The following is a 26,156-nucleotide window of genomic DNA, read 5'->3' on the forward strand; positions in this document are numbered from 1 at the left end:
GATAGCTCAATGGTCAAGCACCAGCCTAGCACGTGGGTCCTTGGGTTCCATTCCCAGCACTGAAAAATTTATTTTAGAAAATGTCAAACATACAAAAGTAGAGAGAGTGGTAGAGCAAGTCCCAGCCTTGCTTCATCTGTACCTGCCACTAATTCTGAAACCGATCCTAGGGGTGTGTTTAATTTGCAAACACTTCAGCATGCATAGCTAAAAGCATTTTTAAAACATATAATACCATTAATATGCATAAACAAATTAACTAAAGTTTCCTAACATAAAAATAATCCAGTGTCCATACAAGGAGGGCATTTTACCACACCATAGTCAAAGCTGGATGTTCATGGGCACATGGTCATTTGTACTACCTGGCTGCCATCACCTGCCCCTGCAGCGTGTAAAGATCTCACAGGCCTATGGTAGCTCAACCTAGGTATGACCAGAACCCCTAAATACTGACGCAGAAGACAATGATAAAATCTTGAGCAAACAGACATCTTACTGTCTGGGTCTGGGAAAGTCATTCTATTTATGTGTGTGATCAGTTGCAGGTTAAAAAAACTTTTGGGGAAGCAACCCAAATGCCCATCAACAAACAAATGGATAAAGAAAATGTGGAACATACATACATCCTGTCATGTGCTACGACATGGATGAAACTCAAGGACATTGGGCTATGAGAAATAAGCCATTCACAAAAGGACAAATCCTGCATGATTCCACTCATATCAAGTACCTAAAGCAGTCAAAATCATAGAAACAGAATGTAGCGAGGTGTTTGCCAAGGACTGGGGTAAGAGGAGAGGGTTTAGTGGGTATAGAGTTTCTATTTTGTGAGACAAAAAAAGATCTAGAGATCTGTTGTATAACAATGTGAACACATTCAACACTACTGAACTGTGCACTGAAAAATGGTTATGGTAAATTTAATGTTGCATTTTTTTTTCCACATTAGATTAAGGGGGAAAAAAGCTTCTGAGGTCCGTTCTGTCTGTAAGAATTGGAGGGTCGTGATGGATTTCTGCAATGCTACTTTTATCTTGTTGGACAGGAACACCATCACGGTCCTTCAGCAGAGCCAGTCAGGGAAGCGGGGTTTGAGGCAGCGGTTTGGAATATTTTCAAAACCATCAGGAAGCGGGCTGCGCCTCCGCAGGCTGCGGTAGGGGGCGCCAGGCATGCTCTGTAGGGTGGGGTGGGGGCTGGAGGCGGGCGTAGGGGCCTCAGCAAGAGCGAGGAACAAAGGACAGTGGAAGCCTTTACCAAAGGCCGGGCTGCCCTCGGGGAATGTTCTGGGAAGAAAGGAGAAGGCTCCCAGCTGGCCGAGAGCAGCCATGCGGGGGGATCCGAAGCGACAGATACAAATGTGTATCACCGTCTGCGGGGGGCGTGCGGGAGCGGGAGGGGTGGCGCTGGGAAAGACTGAGGCCCCAGGGTCTGCAGCTGCTTCCGGCGCTCACTGTCATGAGGCCATTTTTCAAATTAGCAGGAGCCAGGCCTAGGGGAGTCCAGGCAGCGTGGCCGGAACGGGACCGCAGTCCTGTCCTTCTTCTGGGCCCTCCCGGGAAGGCTGCCCAGCCTGGACGTGGCGGAGAGCAGCTGCCCCGTGCGGGAGGGTGATGCTATCTTGATGCTGGGAGAGGGATGGCAGTTGGGACTGGTGACCCTGGACTCCAGCCCCAGGGAGCAGACCCCACCTCGAACCTGTGTGTGCTTGGTGGGGTACTCGGAGGTTGGTCTGGGAACGCTTGGGGCGCCCGACCAACGCGAGGTGGGAGAGGCAAGGACACTGAGTTCCGAGTGGGGAGACCAGACATCCCGATTCGGGCGCTTGGGCCTCTTCAGGCCGCAGCCCAGAACCTTTCTTAGTCACATTCACTTCCTGGGCACGGGTGGGCAGGACCCCCTGTGTGGACCCTAAAGAGAACAAACCTAGAGAAGGGTGTTTCAAGCAGTGGTCTTGGACCAGCTCTGACATTTAAAAGAAGCAAGATTTTCCCAAAGCTCACTCCTTAACCAGCGTCATTAGCCACCTGCACAGCCTCCCAGGGGTCTCCAGACAGGCCTGGGGCTTTGGCGCCCTGTGGCTTCTCCTTTCCCAGAGCAGCTCTCCTGGAACCCACCGCCCCCAGCACACATTCTCTATAATTCAGGAACTTGAGTTGGGCACGAATATCCCAGGTTTTGCACCGGCCAACACACTTGTGCTCTCTCCCAGACCAACAGTAGTCACCTGGGAGCCACCTGGCCCCATCCCAAACCTGCTGAATCAAATCCACAGGTAACGGGTTGGACAAGCTGTAGAGGTGATCCGTGGGCCTTCCAGTCAGAGAGGCACTGCAATTAGACAGCCACCCCACCCCTGGCATTAGGGACGTGAAATGGCAGCTAGTCTCAGGCACATGGAACTGACCACCACCAGCAGCGGCTGTCACCAAAATAGGACGAGGAGGAAAGCCAGGTGGGGTGGGCAAGAAGGGGGCTGTTACGATGTGTGGGGTGCCCTTAAGTTTGGGGCACTGAGATGAAATCTCGGGAGGCGTTCTGTCTACCTGAGGTCCCATGACCTTTGCAACTCATTAAGAAGCAGATGCTGACAAAATAATCACAGCTAACATTTGAGTCCTTCCTATGAGACAGGCACTATTTTAAACAGAAGTGTTCTTCGTGTATGGATTTACAGCATTTGCACAGAGGCCTCTTGAGATACAGATGATCATGATCATCATTTGACAGGCCACTGAGGCACAGGGAGGTCACATGACTCTTCCCACTTGCATGATGTTTGCCAGAGCCTGGGTCTGCATCCTGAGCATTCCAGAAGGGGGCTAGGGAAACATTCTCCCTGCCCCGGGGCTTTCTTCTCAAGCAGCGACATTCCTCTAAGGGTGACCAGCCACCTTGGTTTGCCTAGGACTGCAGGATTCCCTGGACGTTAGACTTTCAGCACTAACACTGGAAGAGTCTTGGGCAAGGTGGTTGCCCTATGGATACCTTGTCCCCCAGGGAAGAGTATCTGAAGAAATTTGGAAGGAAAGGAAATTAAATTTAATAGGAAATCCTTGAGATTACAGAATTTGTGCTGTTGGAGCGCTGAATGAGAGTTTGGGTAACCAGTCTCCGCTGGAGGATCCCCAAGGCCTGTCCAAGCCCCACCCTCCCTTTCTGGCTGGGTTTCTCTGCTCCTCACAATGGGCGTACTCTTCTCTGCTTGCTCTCTTCTCTCCCGCTTCTGCTCAGATGTTGTAAGAATCCACAGAAGCCTGTTGCTTGTACATGCAACAGCAGAACATCCTGAGAAAAATGCTGGCTAGTGTTTCCCTTGTCAAGGTCACCCTCACCCCCGCAGGGGACTGCATTCCAGCTCTGCTCTGCAGGTGCTGACAGCCGATTCTGTGAATCGTGTTTCTTTTGAGCCCCGGGAAGATAGTTTGATTGGTTTGGGTTTCTGTTTAGCCCAAGAGCCATTATGATTTCCTGAATCAAACACAAAGAGCTGGCTCAGCGAGCGTGTGTGTGTGTGTGTGTGTGTGTGTGTGTGTGTGTGTGTGTGTGTGATCTCTTAGAAATATTTTTTAAAGCAGTTCCCCAATCCCAATTGGATGGGGCTGGCAAGGAAGCACCAAGACCAAGTACCAAGTCCCCGACAGAGGGAAGATGGTAGTCTGGCAGCTGTTGCGGAGGCCAGGGATTAGGATTTTCCCTGTGGTTTTTTGGGGAAGTAAGTCTGGTCCTGAATTTTCACATCTATAAAATGGGCCTTGCTACACCTGTCACCAGAGCCCACGTACCTCCTCTCAGGCGAAGATGCCATTCTCCCAGGGGTCCTGTGCCCTTTCTCAGAAGTAGGCCCTTCACATCTTTCCTGATGAACCTCATTAGACTGGTGATGAGAAGGTTACAGGAGAGCAGGACAGAGCAGAGCCCTAGCAAGCTGCCCTCATTTTCCAGAAGACCAAACTAGCCAGCACAGGGCTTTGCAGCTGCTTCACCCACAGGCTTTTTAGTTATTTCAATGGCCTTGTTGAATAATCCCACAGTCAGGGTATATTTTCTTTCCAAGACTAGAATACACCACCCCAAAATATGCTTCTTTGGCTTAAGAAGTACTTGGAGCTAATGATTTTGAGAAAAGCAGACACAGGAGTAGCTCTGAAATCAGGGGAGAAGTGACCTTCTGTAAGAGAAGTCCTCACCTGAAAAGGGCATCTCCATTATGAGGGTGTCCCCTCTCTGCACCAGGAAGAGGAGGCTGACTATCACAACCGAGTCCCATCAACGGAGAGGCTCCACCTTAAGTCTGCGAAACAAGCCTCGCTCTGCCGCCTTTTCCAGGGCTGCCCCCACACCCTCTCTCTTGTCCTCACCTGGAGGTGGTCCTGAAGCCTGAGCTGTGAGCCACCTCTTTGGGATTCATGCATTTCCTCCCAGGGGTCCCCCTTGCACAGGTAGATATGTTCGTGAACTTGTTTCTTTTTTGTTGGAGGAGATTACTTTCCTTGACCCTATGCTCTAACTCCAGGAAGACTAGGACCATCGAGACGCTCCAAGTCTTCTGGGCCCCGCAGTGGTCTGGATATGCTGGCTTTCCTTCCTACTGCTGGCTAATGCAGAGCTGGGAAAGGGACCTGGGAGTCTTTCCTGGGGGCAGCAAGGAAGATGACTAAGGAGATAAGAGACGTGAACCAGCGCTTCCCTCCGTGTCGACTTGCTGACCCAATAACCAACGTTGAGCCTTCCTGAAGCTGACAGCGCACACATGGAGAGAAACAGCTCCTCGTCTGAGCCCAGGCAAGGCTGTCAGTTTGATACAATCAAGAAAAAATAAAGCATTTCTCTCACCAGTGGCCCAGGAGGCTTCGCCTTTTGGGCCCCCCCTCTGTGTCCCTAGACCATGAGGGATGCAGGGAAACTGCTCCTGCCCAGCAGGGCCTTAGTGACCAGGTGCAAAGGAGGATAGCTGACATCCAGCTCTGTGCGTGGGAACCTGACCAGGCTGGCACCTTTCCTCCCCCAAACCGACAGGACTGACTGACCCACATGCCCAGCATGATCTCTTTTCTCTCTAGCCCTAGAAAAATGGCTCCTGAGGTCTACTCCCATTCCTGAGCTTATCCTTGTAAATCTTGGGTAGAAAACAGAAAGAACTGTCCGATCCTGCTGCATTCATTTGTAGCAGCTATCTATGAGATAGGACTCTAATGTGATTATCTCTCCCTGCCTTGATCTGATTACATGACCTTTTAAAATCATCCTTTCTTTTTTTCATTCATTCGTCCAAACATTCAACAAGAGCATCTGGCATCCACTTCCTGCTGGGTGCCTTCTAAGCCAGAATCAATAGGACATTTTCCAAGCTTTAAAGTTCCCTGCCTGTAAGTAGCATCCATTAATTAGGGAAATGGAGGGCTGGGTGCTGTTCAGAAGCAGCCAAGTTAATACCCAAGCTCTGCTACTGACAGAACTCAAGTGGGAAGTTGTGAAGTTGGAAAGGGGTGAAACATACATAAAACTATACTGCATGCCTGGCACAAGAAGGCACACAGTAACGATCAGTTTAAAGAAAGCGGCCCAGCCATCCGACACTCTCATCTCCAAACATCTCATGATGGGGGTCAATATCCTCTTTCGAGTTCATTTAGCTTCCTAGGACAGCGTCTTGGAGTTGAACCCTCTGGTAGCTGGCCAAGTCTTTGCTGTGATTGATGGGCTAGACCATTTTGAGAAGGTGATGGGCAACAAGGTCAGCTATGAGGCTTAGCTTGTGGGAGGGCGGATGCACAGTGGCCGGTTAATAAACACACAGACATCAAGGCTACCGGCTGTCGTAGTAACAAGACTTTATGCTTTCCTGCCTCTTGTCATCTCTGGGACTGAGAGCACTTAATGAATTAGTCTCTCTTGCAGTCCTCCTGGAGAAAAATACTGCGGTGTCTCCAGTGGGCAGTCAGAGTAACCAGCCAGAGGTCAACGGCTCCTGTGAACGTTGCCAACCGGATCCAGAGTGGCTTTGGTTGTTGTTTGTCTCTTATCACGAAAGCAACAATTGTGTATTAGAAAATTTAAATTACACAAATCAAAAGATAAAACTTGGCTGGGAGTGTAGCTCAGTGGCAGAGTGCTTGCCTAGGGTGCATGAAGCCTGGGTTTGATCCTCAGCCCCATACCTACCAAAGAAAGAAAAAGGTGAAAAACTTAACATCTCTTATCACTCTGTCCACTGGGAAATAAGCACCGTCAGCATTTTATGTCCTCATAGACACAACACACACATTCGTAGGTTATACTCTGTTCCTGATGCTTTATAATTTAACAATATATCATGACTGTCTTTTCATATGAAGCATGTTTCTATACCATTTAAGTAGCTGGGAGTTTACTAAGGAAATCCTCACTTATTAAACATTTCAGTTGAATTTGCTGTGGTTTGGATATGGTCTGAGTATGCCCCCAAAGGTTCCCGTGTTGGAAGTCTGGTCCCCAGGCTGGGAGTGTTGGGAGGCGGTGTGGAATCTTTCAGAGGCGGGGCCTGGAGGGCACTGGCTGGAAGGGAATTGATGTGGCTCTTAAGGGACTCTGGTTAGTACTCAAGAGAGGGTTGCTATAAAAGAGCAAGCCTGGCCCCTCTGATCTCTCACTGGCTTCCTGACTTGCCACATGACCTCTCCCTTTCTTATGAGTTCCAGCCATGACACCATCCACCATGATGCGATGCAGCCAGAGGGACCCTTGCCAGAACCAGCACCATGCTGTTTGGATTTTCAGCCTCCGAAACTGTTAAATAAACTCTTAAAAGCACTCAGCCTTAGGTATTTTGTTATGGCAATGGAAAAGGGACTAATGCAATATTAATTACTTTAACTGTGAGAACAACCCTGTGTTTTCTCCTTTTAGGGTTTAGGGAGCAGAATGAGTGAGGGCACTCAGCACGAAGAGCACAGCAAGTTTGTAAAAGTAAATGCTGCTCACCGTGCCTGGTGCTGGTGGGGAGTGGGATGAGGGCACTCTGGAGCTGGGTTGTGGGGAACCCGGAGGAACATCGAGAGGTCTTATGCAGTTATAGACCTTGGAGAGAGCCCCCCGGGTAGTGCATTGGAGGAGGCTGGACTGATTGAGTCTGGAGAAGCCACTCTTCTTTGACCCTGCCACCCACCAGCCTCCTCTCTCCTGACCCTGCCATACTGTTGGTTTGTGCTAGGCTGCTCGACTGTGCTAGGCCAGGCATGCCTAGTCTCCTCTACCTCACTTGATTAAGTGGCTTTTAAAAATCAGTTCAGGTGTGACTCTAGTTTTCCCTGACTCTTTCCCCTCTTCCCAAGCTGGATTAACTTCTCTTCCTTAGACTTTAACACCTCATGTTACAAAATCATGGTCCTCCACTCTGCTACCATTTTGGGTCTATCCCTCTCCTAGATTTTGAGCTACTGGGATCACTGTCCTACATACTGGGCATACAATGGACAGTCAATAAATATTATTGAATAAAGTAACAGCGATCCCAGAACTAGCACTGCCAACCATTGGGTATGACCAGGATGCATGAGGTGTCAGGAAGAAGCAAGGCAGATCTCAAATCCATCTGCATCTCAGTCTCCACTGTCCCACTCCAGGCTGCCCTTGGTCTCTTGACTGGACCACTATCATCATTGCCCAACTGGTCTCTGCTGAGCAGATGGATGATCTTAAAACATTCATCTGCATCTACTGCCTTTCTTCTTAAAACTGCTCGAACATCTGGATTGATCTTAGGATACCATGGGTCACATGGCACTACGTAATTCATCCCTTGCCCACCTCCCCAGTCTCATTTTGTACCACTTTCCCCTTTGGTCCCCATCCCTAGCTGGTGAGCCTTCTTTCTGTTCTTCCAACAGCTGACACCTTTTTTGCCTTGGGATCATCTCTTGCCAGGATTGTTTAGTCCCTTAAGCCTCTGCATCCATGAGGACTTGCTTCATAATAGAAACTAAAGTAAGTCTCTTATCATGGTAACCGGCTTGTTTCTTTTTCCTTTTTCTTTTCTTTCTTTCTTTTTTTTTTTTTTTTTTTTTTTTTTTTTGGTACCAGGTATTGAGCCCAGGGGCACTTAACCACCAAGCCACATCCCCAGCCCTTTTTATATTTTTAATTTAGAGACAGGATCTCACTGAGTTGCTTAGAGCCTTGCTAAGTTGCTGAGGCTGATTGTGAACTTTCGATCCTCCTGCCTCAGCCTCCTGAGCCACTGGGATTACAGGTGTGTGCCACCACGCTGGGCCCCTGCTTGTTTCTTTAGAGCATCTTTATATTATGTAATTGCATTTTTATTTTTGTGATTGTATATTTAATAATAATTTTTATCCTCTCAATTGGGGGGCTAATTTTCCTCCCCAAGGAGACAACTGGCAATGTTTGAACATAGTTTTGGTTGTCATGCTGGGGGGTGTACTCCTGGCATCTAGGGGGTACAGGCCAAGAATACTGCTGAGGGTCCTACACTGCACAGGAAAGCCCAGCTCCCCCAACAAAGAATTAGCAGGCCCCCAAAGTCAACAGGATGGGCCTGAGAGCTCCAGCTCCCGACTAAGTTCACAAAGCCAGGACCTTGCCTTCCTTTTCACCACTGCGTCTCCAGCATCTGGCCCAGCGTCTGACTAGCTTGAGTGCTTGATATGCAGCTGAAGGGAAAAGTAGACAGATGGATGCGGGGGTGTTGTCAAAGCTATTTAACAACGAGCAGGGCACATTGCCATCCATCAGAGCAGATGCCCACGGTGGTGCCAGAGCTGGCAGGAGGAGGTCCTGCTGTGCTGGTTGCTGGACTATGGGGACGTCTGGTGTCCTAAGGGAGTATGCATGAACTTTAACAACTGCGTGGCCCTACCTGCCCAAGGTCGGTCCTGGATCCACGGGTGGATAGAGGCCAGGAAGGTTGGTGAGTAGTTAGGGTATTGAAGGACAGAAGGGACCGGTGCCCAGTGTACGCATGGACAGCGAAGCTCTGCCCTTCACCTTTGCTCAAATTTACCTAAGGGAAGGTCTAAATGTGCAGCAGCATTAGCCAGACACAAGGAGGGACAGAAAGGGCAGGCCTGGGATCAGGGTGGGGTGTGAGCTTTCTGTTGCTGTTTCCTTCCTGCTGTTTTTCTCCTGAACTATTAAAGGCCTACTTCCAAGAAACTGCAGTTTTTCTTTTCAAATGTTGTAGTAAAAGATCTTAATTTAGATTCTAAAGGAAAAAAAAAAAAATCTTCATTTAGCTTCTGGAAGATCCAGAAGATTTGGTTACTGTTTATCTGTAAGAAGAGAAACCTTTGGGGAAGATGATCTGTGTTGAAGGAAGCCTGAAATCCAAATAAACATTCTCTCCCCTGAGTGATCTGCGTGCCGAGTCAGACTTCACTAATGGAGAAAAAAGTTTAAAAAGCTTTGAGAAGAGCTGGGTATGGTGGCATGTGCCAGTGGCTTGAGAGGTTGAGACAGGAGGATCTCTAGTTCAAAGCCAGCCTCAGCAATGTAGGCCCTAAGCAACTTAGAGAGACCCTGTCTCAACATTTAACAAAATGTAAAAACTGGCCAAGGATGTGACTCAGTTGTTAAGCACCTCTGGCTTCAATCCTCAGTTCAAAAAAAAAAAAAAAAGCTTCAAGAAGAGTTCTTGCCCAGCCTACCCTTCCCCATGTGAGCTTTTCCACTAACAAGTCATCAAGAATCCAATGAAACAAGGCCCCGGGTTTGATCCCCAGCACCGCCAAAAAAAAAAAAAAAAAAAAAAAAAAATCCAATGAAGGGCTGGGGATGTGGCTCAGTAAGAGCACGTGCCTAGCACGTGTGAGGCACTGGGTTCAATCCTTAGCACTGCATAAAAATAAAGGGCATTCAGTCCATCTACACTACAAAAAAATCATTTTTAAAAAGAATCTGATGATAATAGCAACATCGCTAAGCCTCCATCACTTCCCCTGCAGCATGTTATTGAACACCCAATTGGTTCCATCACCACCTGTGTCTGAGGAAGGCCCCACACGCTTCTGCCCAGAAGCAGGGCTAAATAGCTCTGTTCAGCAGGGCCCGGTGGCTGGACAGGATGCTGGCTTTCAGCAGCCACACACCCTTGAGACAGTCTCACCACTGGTAGGACTTGTTTACATGGATTTTCTGACACTGCTCTGAACTCAACAGACTCAAGACATGCCAGCATCTTGTGCAAAACACCTCTCCTGTTCGTCAACACGGTCCTCGCTGTTCATGGCCTGGGCTCTGAAGCTCGAAGCCTGCGGCCCCCAGTACTTCCTCTCCGCTGGGACTGCGCCAGACCTCGGCTCGTCCCCCCTCCCATCTGCCCCCACTCTCTGCGCTCTCAGCAAACAGCACCGCCCCGTCTGGAGAAGACTCCTGCCATCCCGGGCCTAACCTAGAATCTTGGGCAGATCATCCCAACCCTTGCCCTCTTCTTTCTGTATCTAAAGGCTGACCGGTGCCTCCTCCAGGCAGCCCTGCGTCCCACTTGGGGTCCAAACCCACCTCCTCCCGCTCCTGTCCCCTCTTGGCTCCGCTGTTTAGTGCGCTGACATCACCGGGTTTCTCTTAAAACAGCGCATCGCTTGTCCTCACGCGCCCCCGCCCCTGCCACTGCGTCTGTTCCCAACTCATCCCTTCGCAACAAAGCCGAAGTCTACACTCGCAGTCTCACACCTTCCCAACAAGCCTCGGGTGCTGCCGCATTCCTGTGCCCGGCCTCGGCCTCGCCGCCCTGAGGTTTCCCTACGTGCCTCTCCACTTCGGAACGTGCCTAAACCTGGCTTCCAGCTCCCACCTGCCCGGGCCGCCGCTCTGCCGCTCCCACACACTCCGCGGTCAGCTATCGGCCGGCCGAGGCTTCCCGGTCCTAACTTCTCTCCTCTTCAGCCACTGGGGCCGCCACCTCGCCTCGTCCAGCCTGCCTCCATCACTGCCCTCATCCACACGAGCCTCTCCAGGCGTCCATCCTTCCCCCTCCCAGGTTTAGGGGCGATTCCCAAAGCTAGGCCACCGGGGCGAAGCCTCCCTGAGTTTCAGCTTGAACCGCCGAGTGGCTCCTAGTTGTTCTCCAACTCAAATGGTCCAAAAAAGGCCTCCTCCTGTCACCGGCTGTCCCTCAGGGTACCTCTCCTTGTGTGTTTCTTCTCCTTACTCAATGGCGCCTTCATCCCCGGGGCTCCAAGCCCAGTCTCCTGTGAACTGTCCCACCAAGTTCTCTGACACGCCACCACCGAGCTCTGCCCATGTGATTTCTTAACTGTTGCCAGGGCCCGGGTCAGCTCTGCATCACTACCGCAAGACACCTCAGAGAACTAACGGTACTTTATTTAGCTCACAGTTCTGGAGCTTCCGGTATCCCCATTGCTCTGGGCTTCCGGTGGGGGTGCCGAGTGCACGGAAGTGCAAGCTGCTCCACTCACGGCCAGGAAGCAGAGAGGAGGAGGCCGGGAGTGGGGTCCTGCGATCTTCCTGACCCAAGGCTGCCCACTGGTCCACCTCCCCAGGGTTTCACCACCTCCCAGGAGTGCCACTCTGGGGACCAAGCCTGGACCTTTGGGGACATTTGTCCACACCATAACACAGAATATGTCCTGCTCTGGATTTCTACCATCCTCTTCCTTCCGCTCCTCAGTAACTACTGACTAGAGTCAATTCGCTTCCTTCAGCGACCATACCTAACTCTGCCCACCAGACTAGACAAGGACTTACCTCTCCAGCCGGCCCAGATGTGCCCTCTGACTTTCTAACTGGACTATGACATCTCTGAGCGCAAGGATCACAGTTAGTATTTTGACGAATCCCCCAACGTGCCTAGCACAGCCCTGGGCAGAGAGCAGACGCCCAAAAGAGAAATGAGGCGGCAATGCCACCTACCCACTGAGAAGACTGACACTGAGCTACCAGCCTCCCGGGGTGAAGCATGCTGTTCACCTCATTCCCTTTCCCTGCTGACAAGATAAGCCAGGTGCCAGCAAGACCTCAGCAAAGAGGCTGGGGATGGTTTTCTGAGGGACTGGGAACTGCTCCCCCAAGGACACTGTCACAGATTGTCACACATTGTCACCGCCAGACTCGGCTAACTTTGGCGATTTCTCTGGGTGCCCATCTGTAAGGCTGTCTGCCGAGCCCAGGCGGTACTGTGTCCCAGAGTCCTGGAACTGGGCCCTACCTATTTTGTGATGGTTGCTTCACCTTGGAAGTAAGTAGCAACAGTTGAAGCCTCTCGCCATCTATTCTGTTTTCTAGAACTGGTGTAAATCGTCCTTTTCCCTTCATCTTGCAAGAATCCTTATTCCCTGAGGTCTGTGCTATTCAACTATTCTTCACTCTGCCTTCTAACCCACTGTTGACTTTTTCTCACTCACTGAGGAACTGAGTTGTTCTCCCTTCACAGAAAATTCAACCCGGAAAGTTTCAACAGGGACAAAGATAAGCTCACAGCCTAGCCTCGGGTTTCACTACCTGCCAGTGGCTTTTACTCTTGTTCACTCGCCCACCGCCATGACCACAGGTTGGACCCATTTCACTGGAACCGTCCTCTAGTCAGCCATCACCTAGACCAGCATCACAGCCTCCTGACATTCTGCCTCTGATCATAGTGACTCTTGGTTATGTCCCCTCCTAGCCAACTCCTCCAACCAGTGGTTCCCCGCTGACCACAGAATGACCTTTCTAACATGTAAACCAGAAGGGGTTTCATCTTTGTTCACAAGTCTGCACTGGCTCCATACCTCCTACAGGGTCACGACAAGGTCCTGAGCCCAGCAGGCAGCACGCCAGGCTGCCAGCCAGCCTCTGGTCACCATAACCTGGCACTGCACGTTCTAACATTACTGGATTCCGTGCAGTCCCCAGTTTCCTTTCCCATCTCCTGAGCCCCTGGACCTCCTTCTGCCCGGAAAGGCCTTCTTCCTGTTCATCTGCAAAAACGCTCTTCTGATGTCCCAGCTCAAACACCACCCATTGTAGGAAGCTTTCTCTGCGTATTGTGGGCATAACTAGGTGCTCTTTCTCTGTGCTCCCCAGTACTTTGTGATTTGGTCATTCCAACATCAACCTTATCAGATTCATAGCACAAGGGCAGGAACCTTCCCTTTTCATCTCTGTGGCCTCAGCCCCACGTGTAGGCCTGGCTCAAAGTTGGCTTTGAGAGACATCATGAAAGGAGTAAAGGAATGAGTTCCGAAAGTACCCTGTCCTCCGCCCACAGCGAGGTCAGAAGAGACTGGGCTCTTGAATTAATTGAACCTCTTCTCTCTTTACCCTGGCTCGGTGCCCTGCCCATATGATTAAATCCCCTAATAGAATCGGCCTTGGCTAAGCACCACACACAAATCCCTCAGCATTAAGTAGCGGAAAGGCTTCCAAGTGCTTAGAGAAGAAGGAGACCGGCTTCAGAGATGCTCATCTACTGCTGAGCTCCTGACTACCTGGGAGAATTGGTGGATGTTTTATGTTAAAACCAATTATGTGCTCGGCACGGTACTAGCCCTTGGCACTGAGGATAAACGTTCAAATAACAGCCTACATTTGTCGATCACTTTCTACATGTCAGTCACCATTCTCTGGGGGAGGTTTTGTGATTACTACTCTTGTTTTACAGATAAGAAAATGGGCTCAAGGTCACACAGCTAGTAAGGGCTCCAATATCATCCTTCTCTAGCTTCCTCACCCTTTCTCCTCCAAATCCTTCCCTCCTCCATCCCACCTCCACTTCTCTCCATTTTGAACGTCCTTCTCTTTGTCAGAAGACAACAGCCTCACTTTCTCTCACGATGAACCATCCCCTCTTCTCTGCACCCTGGATGAAGGGTGATGTTCACCCGATTCCTCTGCACAGTGGGAGAAGTCTCTCTTCCTGCTAAGACCAGCTCCTCCACCAGCGGTGTGACGCTATCCACCCATCTTTTCAGGAAGATCACAGTATCACTTACCCTTCTTTCCATTTATAATACATTTTTCACTAAATTGGATCCTTTCCATTGGCTTTAAAAAAAATCATGGTAAGAATGCCTAACATGAGATCAACCATCTTAACAGATTTTAAAATACATAACAGTATTATCCACAGGCACAGTGTTGCCCAGCAGATCCTTAAAATATATTTATCTCGTGTAACTGAAACTTTATACCCATTGATTACCAACTCCCTATTCCCCTTTTACTTAGTCCCAGGCAACCACCATTCTATTTTCTGCTTCTGTGAGTTTCTTTTAAATACCTCCCGTAAGTGGAATCCTGTTTGACCCTTTGTGACTGGCTTATTTCAGTTAACAAGATGTCCTACAGATCCATCCATGCTATTGCAAATAGCAGCATTTCCTCCTTCTCTACTCTGGAGTAACATGACATCGATTGATACACCACATTTTCTTTATACATTCACCCATCAGTGGATCTGGGTTGTTTTCATATTTTGGCTGTTGTGACTAATGCTGCAAAAACATGGGGATGCAGATGTCTCTTCAAGATATTAACTTCAATTCTCTTGGACTTATACAGAAATGAGACGGCCAAATCATATGGTAGTCTAATTTTTAGAGGGACCTCCCTATTTCCCATAGCAGCTGTGCCATTTCACATTGCCACCAACGTTGAACAAAGCTTCCAAGTTTCTCCATAATCTCAACAACACTTGTCTTTTGACTTTTTGACAACAGCTACCCTAACAGGTACGAGGTGATACCTCAATGCAGTTTTGGTTTGCATTTTCCTGATGATTAGTGATGTTGATCACCTTTTTCATACACTTGTTGGAAATTTGTATGTCTTCTTTGGAGAAACGTCTATTCAACTCCTTGACCCATTTTTCAATCAGGTGATTGGTTTTTGCTATTGCATTTGAGGAGTTTTTATTAGTCTGTTCTTTGTTGTTGTAACTATAACAAGACACTTACAGTTGGGTACTTTATAAAGAAAATAGGGTTTGAAGTTCATAATTTTGGATCATGAAAGTTCAAACAGCATAGTACTGGCCCTGGTAAGAGCACCCCTGGCTGCATCACCCTTTGGTAAATGGCATCATGGTGGGAAGGTGTGTGCATGGGGAGCTCCCATGGCAAGACAGGAAGCCAGTGAGAGACCAAGGAGCAGTCAGGCTTGCTCTTTTCTTTCTTTCTTTTTTCAGTATTGGGGATTGATCCCAGGGGCCCTTTACCACTGAGCTACCTCCCCAGCCCTTTCTGATTTTTTATTTTGAGGCAGGGTCTTGCTAAGTTGTTTAGGGCCTCCGTTGCTGAGGCTGGCTTTGAACTTGCAATCTTCATGCCTCGACCTCTGGAGTCACTGGAATTACAGGCGTGCACCCTGCACTTGGCAGACTTGCTCTTTTCCTAACAACTCACTCTCACAAGAACTAACGGGGTCCTAAGAGAACTACTAATCCCCTCCAGGGCAATGTCCCCAGAGAACGCCCACTAGGTTCTGGCTCTCACAGGTTCCTTTTACCACGTCAACAGTGTCAAACTGGGAACCAAGCTTCCAACACATGAACCCTTGGGGATACCCTTAAACCATGTCGAAACCACAGCAGAGATCCTTACAGATTCTGGAAATTTACCTCTTATCAGAAAATATAGTTTGTAAATATTTTCTCCCATTCTGTAGGTTTTTTCCCCCCACTTTCTCATTTCCTTCCATGTGCAAATGCTTTTCAGTGTGATACAGTCCCCCTTGTCTATTTTGTTTTTGTGTCCTGTGATTTCATATTGCCAATGAAGCGTTTCCTCTGTGTATTCTTCTGAAGGTTCTACAGTTTCAGGTCTTACATTTAAGTCTGGGCATTTTGAGTTGGTTTTTGTACATGGCATAAGATGAAGGTCCAATTTCCTTCTTTTGCATGTGGATATAATTTTCCTAACACAACCTACTGAGTACTTTCCTTTACATATGGTGGATTCTTGGTACTCTTTTTGAAGATTAGTTGACCATATAATGTAGATTTATTTCTAGGCTCTTTATTTTGTTATTCCTTTATGCCACTGGCCTATGTGTCTATCTTTATGCCATTCCATATTGCTTTAATCAGTGCAATTTGTAATATATTTTGATTTAAGAATGGATGCATGATGTCTTGAACTTTGTTCTTTTTCAAGATTATTTTGGCCATTTAGGGTCCATTGTTGTTCCATATGAATTTAGGATTGTATTTTATATTTCTGCAAAAAATGCCCCTTGGATTCTGATAGGGATTGCATTGAATCTGTATACTGCTTTGGAGAGTATGGACATTTTAACTTAAGTCTTCCAATCTATGAACAAAGGATGTCTTCCCATTTGTTTATGATGTCTTAACTATCTTTCATTAATGTTTTATAGTTTTCGGTGTACAAGACTTTAACTTCCTTAGCTAAGCTTATTTATTCCTAAAGTACTTTATGTTTTTTGGTGCTATTGTAAATGGGAATGTTTCCCTGATTTCCATATCAGATAGTTTGTTGTTGATATATAGAAATGCAACTGGTTTGGGTTAATTTTGTATCCTTCATCTTTACTGAATTCATTTAACATTTCTGCGAAGCCTTTAGGGTTTTGGTATACACCATGTCATCTGCCAAAAAGGGACAGTTTCAGTCTTTACTTTTCTGGCATTGAGGTTTACCACTTTCTTTCCTATTTGAAGGCCTTGCATTTCTTTTTCTTGCCTAATAGCTCTGGCTAGGACTTCTAGTGTAGTGTTGGAGAACAATGGAAAGAGTGGGCATCTTGTCTTCTTCCTGATCTTACAGGAAAAGCATTCATTTTTCTCATTATTGATTATGTTTGGCTGTGGGCTTTCCGCTGGCTTTTAAATGGCTCAATTCTAATTAAAACAGAATAAAACCACTCCCTCTCACACCTCTGGAAAGGTTTAGTGACATGTGCAGCCTCCATTTCCTTACCTTCTACTTCCTCTTCCACCCATTATATCTGGTCCTTTACGCCACCGAAGTTTTTGCTTAAACCACTGGTGCTCTCCACATTTCTAGGGCAATGGGCTTTTTAGGTCCTCATCTTAACTGACAGCTCAGCAGCACCTGTGCTGTCTCTGCTCTTTAGAAACACTCTGCTCTTGGCTGTCATGACAATGCCCCCTCTTGGTTTCCTCCTATCTTCAGGTTCATCTTTCTCTGTCTACTTTTCAGGATCACTCTCCTCCTGGTACTGAGGCTCCACACCAGCTCTTCATTTCTAAGCCTGTCCTCTCTCCCTAGGCAGCCTCATCCCTGCTGAGGTTTCAATGACCGGTAGATGTTGGTGACTCACAGAAGCATAGCTCCTGCCTAGACCTCTCCTCTCAACTCCTGCCTGAATACTCACTCGCTCTCTTGCCCCTCCACTGAGATAGTTCAGAGTCTTCTCAAGTACATCACGCTGAGATTTATACTCATGAGGTTTGCCTAAGGCTGGCTCTTCACCAATGTTTCCTGTCTCAGAGACTGGTACCCCATCCACTGGTACAAAGCTGGAAGCTGGGGACTCCCTCTCAACAAACTTCTCTGTCTCTTCTCTCATCAAACCATTGCTTCCTCTCTATTCTGCCCTCTGGAACCTCTTAAGTCTACTTCCCCCATCTCCACGACAAATGTCTCAGTCTAAAAACTGTCACCTGTTACCCAGTCTACTTCAAGAATCTGCTAACAGGTTTTCCCTGGATCATCTTCTCAAATACACCGTCTAACTAATTAGCAAGAATGAGCTTTTTGAAACAGACATTCTGACTATGCTACCCTTCTGCTTATTACTCAGTGACTATCCAGCAAACTCCTAATGTGGCTAAGACCTGCATTTTCTGGTCTCTCCCTTCCTCTTCTGCTCATCTGGTACGATTCCCCCTCTCATTCACTGAAACCCAGATCCACTGGCCTTTAGCATCTCAAAATGCCGTGTTTTCCCAAGCTATGGCCTTTGTCCATTCCTGGGACATTCTCTCTGAACTTCCAAGCCCCCTCCCTCCTTAGCGCTCATTCTTTAAGTCTCAGCTCCATCATCACTTCCTCGGGATGACTTCACATCTCCTTCCTGTATGATTTATCAAACATTGGTAAACCGTGAGCCTTGCTGTATAGCCTTTTTTAGAACATCACTTTACATTTGTTTGGTGACAACTTGTTTCCCCTGATGCATAAAAGCTGGGGCACGGTCCTCCTCTGCTCCACCAACATCGTATCCCCAGTGACATTCAATAAATACTTGTTAGTATCTTGAAAATACAATGCTACTTTCCAGCCCAACCCAATCTGGCTTCTGGCCTCACTGCTCTGCTGAAACTGTCCTTGCTAAAGTCATCGACAACCTTCAGACTGCCAAAAGTGTGCTTCCTTGGAGCCCTGGTGTTCTACCAGCTGGTATAAGGGTTTCCTGAACTAAAATAGACTCCTGGTAATCTTTCCCTAATTCATAGGGAAAAAAGTAAGCTGACAGAATATTTGCAATTTAAAGGTTTTGTTTTGCAGTGTTTTCTTAACAGTGATGATGTGTGGTAGAAGACACTCTCTGATAGAGATCAAAATTATATTTTCAGTCATGTTAATATGTGACGATTTCATGGCTTCTCCAAAGAGCACCTCAATTTCCATGGGTTTTGTAACATGAACAAGTTTTTGAAAGCCACTGGCCAAATGCCAAAAAATAATTTTAGTCATTCAAGTTGTTCTCTTATCTGATACAGTTTACCATGTTGCTCATTCATTTTAGCAATCAGTACTTATTGATCACATTGTGTTTTCCCACAGCCCTTTGTCCCCACTTCTTCTGGGGCCTTTAACACCTTCTCTTCTCTCTTCTTTGTACTGTGGGGTCCCCAGACGGTACAGGGACCATGGCTTCTCCCTTTCTCTCTCTTCATAGTGAGCCCAGCACTTGGGCCAGATGCATGGATCATGTTTGCTGAATGAATGAATGAATGAATGAATGAACCACTAGGTGAGGAAAACCATGATGTAGGGCTGGGAAAATAGCTCAGTCAGTAGAGTGCTTGCCTTGCAAGCATAAGACCCTGGGTTCGATCCCCAGCACCGCAAAAAAAAAAAAAAAAAAAAAAAAAAGTGATGTAGAATTTCCTCCATCACCAGCGCTCTTGCTCCTAAACTCTGTGGCCTCCCCATTGGAAAAGCCACAGTGACTAGTAGCTTGATGCATCAGAAACATTGATTTCACATATCTAAAATGCCAGCTGTTGCTAATCTGATATAAACTTAGTTTTATAGGTCTGTGGGCCTCACCTCTAATATCTAACTCATCATCAAGCCCTGTTGATTTTATCACCAAAAATTTTTAGTCATTGATTATTTTAAGGAGATGGGGATATGAACAATTTTACCCTTTAACTACTTAAAATTGCAGTGTGTTGGGCTGGGGATGTACCTCAGTGGTAGACCACTTGTCTAGCATGAGAGAAGCCCTGGGTTTGGTCCCCAACAGCACCATAATTACAGTAAGGCCATGTATTATGTCTGTGGCAGAGGTTGGGTAAACGATGACGGTACTACTATCAGCGTTTCTTAAAATACCCCGTACTCTGTCCCAGCTCTGAGCCTCTGCCCAAGCTGCTCTCTCAGCTCAGTCTTTTCTCCCGAGCTTGTCTATCAGAATCGGACCTAACCAGCAAGGCCCAGTTCAAAACCCACCTGCTCAGGAAGGCCTTAATAATCTATCCAAATTACTCGGGACAGCCTCTGAGTCATGTTTGCCCCTCTGCGCCTGAAGGCCTGTCCCCTGCACCTCTACTTAGTGTGTCCTTCCTTAGCCTGCTTGTTTTTCTCCCACACTGCCTTGCGGGCGGCCATGCCTCGTTCATCTCTCTGTCCTCCCAGTATCTTGAAAAATGATCTTTTCTGAATTTAAGTGGGTTAAACTTCTCGCCCACTACCAGTGTGGTAGTAAACACCTTTTCTTTTTGTCATGAGGTTGACTTTCCCTTCCTCCCTCCCTCCCTCCCTCCCTCCCCCTCCTTCTCTCTTTCCTTCTTTATCAATAGTGGGCTATCTGGCCTCCCCCTCCTAGCTGGGTTCTGGCAGCCTTGGCTGAGAATCCAGATCAGCTCCCCCACCAACCTCACAGGGCAACAGTAGCACATAATAAAAGCAGTTGCTTCGTGTGCTCTAGAAATTATTTGGGGGAAAATTCAAGCTGTTTCTCTCTGAGGCGGAATGGGAGTCAGAGGTGAGTCCTGGCCAGCGAGCTGCGTGGGAGGAAATGGTATGCAGAGCGAGGCTTTCGGCTCTCAGGCTGTTTCTACCAAAGAGCAGACGGACTCCCAGTCCAGGCCCAGAGCTCAGGGGACACCCCTGCTGACCCTCCTCTTGGGTGCAGACAGAGGGCTTCACAAGCCACCTTCACAGCCTTCTACTGCGCTAGTATCTGGACCAAAGCAACGACGATCTCTCCTCCTCCCCCATCCCCGGGAGCATCACACACTCCGTCTTCAACTCTAGCCCTGATGGACGCGCAGGGATAGAAGAGAAATCTAAACCAAGGACAACGACTGCTTTGTCCCTTAACTGTGCCTTGTTCAAACCTGTGTGCACTGCAGACTCCCCCTCGTCTATCAAAGCAGGTGAGGCGCAGCCACACGCTGTTGTAACCTAAATGGGCTCTGTGCACACCCACGGGATGCCACTGTACCTTTCTTGCAGGTTACTGTGCAGAGGACAGGAAGTCAAGAGTCAGGCTCTCACACATCCATAAGTTCAGTTGACACAGGAGAGGCAGAGTGCTTAGCAGAGTGGAAAGTTCCCTGCACAGGCTTCCCACCCAGTGATGCTGGAGGACCCACCTTGTGGCTGCAAGCATCTTTCTTCCACTGCTTCTGTTATTCAGAAACCTGCCCCACTTGAAAAGGGAAAGGCAGCATCTACTACCCGCCCCCTTCCTGCATTCACCAGCTTCCAGACTGGGTAATCTGGGAAAGGGAACTCTTGGGGACAGGGGAACTAATCTGGGCATCTATGCTGATGGGAAGTAACCAAAGGGAAATTTAGGGACACACTGATTGATGAACTTTCTTACTCCTCTGGGACAATACAACCCGAGACTCCAGAATAATTTTCAAATCTTTTCTTTCCAGTGTTTCTTCCTCTGCTTTGAGATGCAAATGCAATAGCAGAAACAGACCTCCTCCATTCCTTCTGCCCTAGCTGATGTCCAAAGTCATCCTCTTGCTCACAATGCTATCCAGCTATTGACACTTCTCCCTGAAGAGGGGAGCAGTAGGGCAATGGAATGGTTACTACCTATTCACACCATTTCAAGGCTAGATGGGCATATATTGCCTACCCAGCTCAGAGAGCCTGTTGTCCAGAGTCACCTCTTCTCTCAGCCTTCCGAGCACAATTGTGCATGTTTCAAAGGAACCCTGGATGGCCCCGATACCGTGGGCCCTATGTGGTCTCAAAGTCCTTTTGCTTCTAAGCCAGAGGGAACCTCTCAGGTAACATGAAGGCAGCACAGCGTGCTCCCCGCGCCATTCAGCTGGAGATGTGTTGAAGGGAGTGTGTTAGAAGCAGGGCAGAGAAAAAGGATATTTAAGTGGCTAGTATAGTCACATGGCTCAAAATTCGGAAGACACGAAAGGGTTCACAGGTTCACCCTCCCTGGAGGCAGTAGGTATTATTTGGTTTTGTGTCTACAGTTGTCCTCCTCCTTCCTAACATGAACAATAACAGGGCATTAACATTCTATACATCCTGTTTTGTCCTTCTAGCTGTCTACCTTGAAGATGTTCCATCAGTCATATAGTAAACTTCCCAGTTCTTTTTCCTATGGGTAAATTAGACGGTACTTGACTATTTGGAAGTGCCAAGAAATATTTAACAAGTGCCTCTTTGATGGGCATGTAGGTTGTTCTTCCATGGCTCAAACAAGGCTATAATGAACAGTTTCTCTTCATGCCCTTCTGCAGGGATAACAGCAAGTTAAATCCTAAAACTGGAATCATGGGATCAAATGGCATAGGCATTTCTAATCTGGACACATGTTTCCAAAATGCCCTCCAAACAAGTCACACCATAGTGCCTGTTTCTCTAAAACCCCACCAAAAGTTTAGCAATCTTTTCATTGTTTGATCATTGAAAGGTAAATAGGTACGTTATTGTAGATTGTACTTTATATATTGAAGCAAATGAAGACCACCCAGTTTTCCCAGGCCAGCATTTTCCCTGAAGTCTTTTGGGGTCACAAACATCTCTCGGATCTACAAATGACAGTCTTTACTCATCATGATTCTGGATTTTCAGCTATCCCAAGTGTCTGTTCATTTTTAATGGAAGGAGTGTGGTCCTGTGGAAGGAACAGGGACACTGGGACCAGAGAGATCTGGGCTTTATGAACTTGGAACATTATTTGGCCTCCCCCCAACTCAGTCTCTTCACACAAAAAATGGGGATAATACTGATTTGGTGAAGCCTTACATCTGGCACACATAAGGTACTTAACAATGATACTTAATAAATGATGGCAGCTTTCATTAGTGTGAACAATTACCAGGCTAGATTCAAACCTCAGGGCACTTTTCACAAATGACAGAACCTGAAATTGCCCAGTGAGGACCAAATGGTTCTTTCCTTAAATGGTCACCCAGAGGATTCCTGACTCTTTTCCTGATCCACCTTAGCCTTCTTCCAAAGTTTAAAGCAGTTCACTAAAAACCCCTGGGAGCCTTTGGGTGAGGCAGCTGGCTGTTCCTGGGCCAGGCTCTCCAGTTGCCAGATGATGTTTGTACACAGCCTGAGACAGTGCTCACTTCCAATTACTGATGGGCAAGCCAGAGATAAAACAGATCCTTGGACAAAGCATGAAGCACTTCTCTCAGCAGCAGACAGTCCATGTGGCCTTGCCCTTCCAGAACACTGTTGCTGGTGAGGTCACTGAAGGCAGACACCCAGTTTGGGCAGGAATGCCAGTGATGCCCACAACTAGGGTTTCTATCCACACATGTGACCCTCCCACATCTTGGAGGACTTCAGATGCTTTCCCATTCAGTCATGGTCCTGCCTCATTTCACCCCCCAGGATGGTGGAAAGCATAGCCATGCCCCTTCAGTGAGTGGAGAACCGTGAGGAGGGGGTGACTGCTGAATTGCCTGATGTCACAGCTGAACCATCAGAGTCACCTTCAGTTTCTCTCCATATGCCAACCTGACCCTGTTTGTTTAGATTCTCTCCAGCATGGGAGCTGGAACCTCTGGAGAGAAGGGGTCTCTGAGTTCTTCATTAGTACAGAAAGGAAGCTGCCTCTACTGGGCAAAGACTTCAAACCCCACCGAACCTCGGGCAAAGTGAACACCGGGTTCTGAAGTCCCCCAACACAGTCTCTGGCACAGTATAAAGCAGGTCTGGCTCAGACGCTGAGGACTGAGCAGGGCACAGATTCCTGCTGCACAGACATCAATCCCTGATGCAGTCTCCCTAGAATCAGCCCCCTATAGTGCTCTTGAGAACTACCTACCAAACCCGGTCCACTAGCTGGACCAATGGTGGGCAGAGTGAGGGTCAATAACCTTGCAAGCAGGAAAAGACCAGAGAATGTGCCCCAACTGACTAGGGGCCTCGGCTCCTGGCTGGATATCCACACCTCAGCCACAGCAAACTTGCTAGGAGGCTCCAGCTTCCAGGGCGCTACAATTCCATGCAGCAAAAAGGAACCCAGTGGCGTGACTGCAAAACACGGGTGGTGTATATAGCCCAAGGGCGTTGGCAGAGGGAACAGATCTTCGCCTCTGCCCTTCCTTGCTGCCTTCTGAGTCCCAGAGATACAAGGAAGTCGCCCTCCCAGAAGGTCTCCCGGAGCGCCGCCCCATGCTGGCCAGTCTTGGGTGTTAGGGACCTGAGCCCCAGAATGCAGCCTGATCCCGCCACGGCTTTCTGCTCGCCCCCTGGTCTCTACTTGGGCGCGCCCTGTGCTCCCAGTCGGGGTGCAGGAGGCCGGTTCTGGGGTTCAAGAGCAGGAGGACACTGCCCCGCGGGAGAGTCGGGTTTCTCTTCTTCTCAGGCTCGCTCGCTCGCTGACACCCGCTCGCTCGCTGGCAGAGAAGCCTGTCCCCCACCCCGCCCCGACTCCAACCGCTTGGCGGCCCCCAGTGAGCCGCGAAAGCACCTGGCCCCTCGTTATTTCGTAAAACTTCAGGAAAATCACCAGCAAGCCAAGCCCGGTCACAGGGCTGCGTGAAGCCGGCGCACCAACCCGGACCCATAGACCGACGGCGGTGGACTGGCGGGGCAGCGCCCGCCCCAGGTCCCAGCCCCAGTGCCCGCGCCCAGGAGAGCCCGCGGAGCCTCCAGTGTCCCCCGGCCGGCCGGCGCAGGGTCCGCGGTGGTCGCGGGGCCGGCGCGCAGCAGCGCGTCCCCTGGCCATCTGGCGGGGGGTGGGGTCAGTGCGGGGCCGCGGGGAGAACAGGCGGAGGGGAGGGCACCGGTGCGGCCCGGGGACAGGGACCCAAGGCATGGGGCCCGAGGCGGGGGCGCCGCCATCCACCAGCGTCCAGAGGCCGGGGACGCCCCCGCCGGCCGCACCCCTCCGCACCAGCGGCCGGAGAGGGTAGCGAGGGAGAGCGCCCACAGACCCACGAGAAGGAGCACGGCCCCGGGCACCGCGGCGGCGACAGAGGGAGGCGGCGCGGAGCGCTTACCTGGGTGTCGAGGCGCCCTCGAAAGCGCTCCTCGGCCAGGCACATCCGGCGCGGAGCCGGCGCCCCGCGAGGAGCTCGGCTGCCCGGCGCCCCGCCCCGTCCCCTGCGCGGGAGGCTCGCCCCGCTCGGCCGGCCGCCGCTCCGCGCTCGGCTCCCACCGGCTCTGCGAGCGTCCCTATGGGCGCGGGCGGCTGCGGAGGCCCACGTGAGGCATCTCTGCGCTCGCCCGCGCTCCGAGTGCGGGTCCTGCGCCGAGCCCACAACCTCATCGCTCCGCCAGGTGCCGAGGCTGGGGGCGGGGGGCAGGTACCGAGCGACCTGATTGGCGCTGGCCGGCGTCCTGGGAGAATCCCCAACAACACAGGCGAATTGCACCAGGGCGCAGGCAAGGGGCGTAAACAGGACAGCTCTGCCTTCCAAGCGCCCTTCCCTCGGCTCGGCTGCCTTTGTGCCTGAGAACGTAAACTCAGGACACGCCAGTACCAGGGACTTGGCGCGGTACAGTCGGGGTCCAGCAGGAAAACCCCGAGACAATGGGAATCTTAGGGACCAGAGTGTGTCGCTGTCCACTGGAAAGAGACTGGCTGGATAACCACCCCCAAGGGCTCATCTGTTTTCCTATTTCCAGACCGCACTGGTCCCTGCAAGTCCAGTGACACCGAAGTGCCACTTAGGTGTAATGGGGTGCTTGTGGCGGGGCAGAATCGGAGTCAGTGTGCAGTTAAGTTACAATGGCCTAATGGCAGGAGAAGGCAGGAAGGCGAAGCAACGCCTCCACACAGGAGAAAAGTTAGTGGTGCCCTGCATTTCTCATGGAAAGTCACACTCCTCGTTGTTTTAAAACTCTGAGGGTTACCTATGTGCTGTGCCCCAAACAAGATCTGATCTCAGTAATTCACAAGGTCTGTTGAGAGAATATGACTGGTTGGATGGCGGGAAGATGACTCTTTTTAGCATCTTTTTAGCATCTCAGTTTGGAACCTTTACCTGTCGTCAGTTATCTTTCTCCTAATCCTGCCTTCCGGTGTTGCTTGGACAGAAGACAGGGAGAGATGGGGACATCCAGAGTGAGCTCAAACCTGAGTCACATCAGATATGTTTTCCTTCTCAGATCCAGGGTGGTCCAGGGGATTCAAGTCAGAGGTGATTGTGGTATCATTTTGAAAAAACGAAAACAAATCTCTGAAACGTGAAAAGCCATGGGCCCTCAGGCCATGTCCAACTCATAAAGGAGCAGGGTAAGAAAGTGGCCCCCAGAGCAAACTTCATTATTCCTAGTTACTTAAAAGCAGAACAAACCCGCCATCCAAGGCAGGCTGCCCCCAGTCATTCCAGCAGCTCTGCTGCTTTTTCAGCATTTCTCTCTCTCTCTCTCTCTCTCTCTCTCTCTCTCTCTCCCCCCCCCCCCCTGCCCCGCAGGTTTTAATTATTGAACTCAGGTTTGCATGTGCTGCCTTTTCTTGGCACAGTCGAATCTCACACCTACATTTCTCTCATCTTCTCTCAAAGGAAAACAACGCAATTAAGGGCATGTGATTCTGTTACAAACTATTAC

General features: G+C 49.3%; 1 protein-coding gene across 1 annotated transcript in view; it reads right to left on the reverse strand.

Moving 5' to 3' along the window:
* Nucleotides 1-24,706, reverse strand: part of FAM163A (family with sequence similarity 163 member A) — a 63,303-nt gene extending 38,597 nt beyond the window's left edge. Inside the window, exon 1 of the mRNA XM_079105960.1 lies at nt 24,602-24,706. The gene's annotated coding sequence lies outside the window, so the exon portion shown is untranslated. The remainder of the gene's footprint in view (nt 1-24,601) is intronic.
* Between the last annotated feature and the right edge of the window lie 1,450 nt (nt 24,707-26,156).

This window comes from Sciurus vulgaris, assembly GCF_902686455.1.
Source record: "Sciurus vulgaris genome assembly, chromosome: 12".
Lineage (NCBI taxonomy): Eukaryota > Metazoa > Chordata > Mammalia > Rodentia > Sciuridae > Sciurus > Sciurus vulgaris.